The sequence below is a fragment of the Nannospalax galili genome, unplaced genomic scaffold (assembly GCF_000622305.1).
Source record: "Nannospalax galili isolate Female #2095 unplaced genomic scaffold, S.galili_v1.0 scaffold5811, whole genome shotgun sequence".
Lineage (NCBI taxonomy): Eukaryota > Metazoa > Chordata > Mammalia > Rodentia > Spalacidae > Nannospalax > Nannospalax galili.
The window spans coordinates 5250-7319 of NW_008329824.1; the positions used below are offsets into that span (position 1 = coordinate 5250).

The 2070-nt window shown below is 34.3% G+C and overlaps 1 pseudogene; it reads left to right on the forward strand.

Annotated features, from left to right (window-relative positions):
• Positions 1 to 1450, forward strand: part of LOC103741256 — a 2685-nt pseudogene extending 1235 nt beyond the window's left edge.
• The last annotated feature ends 620 nt before the right edge of the window (positions 1451 to 2070 follow it).

Here is a 2070-nt window from a genome sequence, read left to right on the forward strand (position 1 = left end):
TAAAATGAACAGAAAAACAGTACCTGTACCTCCCTGAGTATTTAAAAGAATTTTAAATAAGATACCTGGCACTCTGTAAACTCTACAATGTATTAATAATTATTGTTAAGACATGTCTTTTGAATAAAATTGCAAATATTAAATTTAAATATCTTACTCATAAGTGATATTAAATCCAGTCAAATTACAAGCAGCATCACTAAAGAAATGCAGCAGTGCATAACCTGATGTGACAACAACCTCAGGGACAGTCTCGTTGCCATCTCTCTCAGGAACAATGAGGCCACTGAAATGGAAACACGTATCTTGTAGGGAGAAGCACAATCACACACAGGTCAAATTGTAAATTGTAACACAGGCAATTTCAAAACAGGAATTCACCTTTACAACTTTGAAAACCAAACTCAGAGAAAGGAGTGAATTCGCAACGCACACCTTATTCACTCTAGGTGCAGCTCATCCTGGATCTGCTAAGAAACAGAACTGAATCTTTCCTTGTTTTATTTCTAAAAGGATTTGAAATCAATCAGTTGTGTGTGTGTGTGTGTGTGTGTGTGTGTGAGACAGAACTTTATGAACCAGGCCAGCTGCTGAGGCAGAAGTAGTAGAGGAAGAAGAGAAAAACTGTATTCCAAGGTCCCTTTTGCAAGATACTAAAATGGGTTGTAAAGCTAAATTGTTTGTGATTAATGAGGTCTGCGAAATGAAAAACTGCAACAAATGCATCTATTTTGAAGATAAGAAAAACCAGAATCTCTATATGTGGCTTTCAAATTCACCTCATGGACTGTTGGCCAAATTCTTAGTTCAAAATATTCATAAGCTGGCTGAATTAAAGATGACTGGCAATCGTTTGAAAGGTTCTCAACCCTTTTTCTCTTTTGACCCTGTTTTTGATGAATTGCCACATTATGCTTTGTTGAAAGAACTCTTAATTAGATTTTTAGTATACCACGGTATCATCCCAAGAGTCAGCCATTTGTGGACCACGTGTTTACTTTCACCATTTTGGATGATGAGATATGGTTTTGAAACTTATAGATCATAGAAGAAAATGCTGCTCTTGTAGAAATAGGACCTCGTTTTGTCTTAAATCTCATAAAGATTTTTCAGGGAAGTTTTGGAGGACCAGCTTTATATGAGAATCCTCACTAACAGTCCCCACACATGCATCGATGTGTCATAAGGTCCATCATGGCTGCAAAGTACAGAGAGAAACAGCAAGTCAAAGATGTTCAGAAACTGAGGAAGAAAGAACCAAAGACTATTCTTCCACATGATCCCACTGAAGACGTGTTTGTTATACCAGCTGAAGAAAAACCAACAGAAATACAGTTAGGCAAAACCAGAGCCCAAAGTAGATTTGAAAGCAAGAAAGAAAAGGATTTACAAAAGGCGACGAAAGTTGCAGCAGAAGATAAACTGGGAGTGCAAAGTGAATCGTGGATAACTAATTATTTTTCAGTTACTGTATATTTATTTGTATTCTGTATGTAAATAGTTTTAGTATTCAGAGCTACTTTATGTCTAGTTACAGTGCCACTTTTAAAAAAAGAATTAAAATTTAAATCAGTAAAAAAAAAATTTTATAATGCCCCAAGTTTTCATTATCACATAAAATAACAAACTTTATGAATTGATTATTGCCAAGTATGTACTGTTGAAAGATCAAATATTTTACGTATTTGATGTTTATTTAGTAATGTGTTATATAATACTGTTATATTTTAACACTTGTAACTATTTTATAAATAAATGTTCTATATAAAAATATAAATAGAAAAGTGAGGTGCATCTATGACCCTTACACCATTAGCATTCTGAGGTATTTTCTTTGCCCAATCGGTAGTACATTTTGTTCAATTTTACAAATAATACACCATAAGCATTCCTTGTCACTGAATGCTCTCTAAGGTCTCCCTAGGACCTCACCAAGGGTCCAGTCATAATATGATGACTGATGAAGTAAGTGTTGGGTACCAATAAATCCTTGTGAAGAATTACTGAAACAGTGTGACTAAATATCATTTTTAAGATTCTTGACCCATAATGCCAACTTGTTTTTCAAAA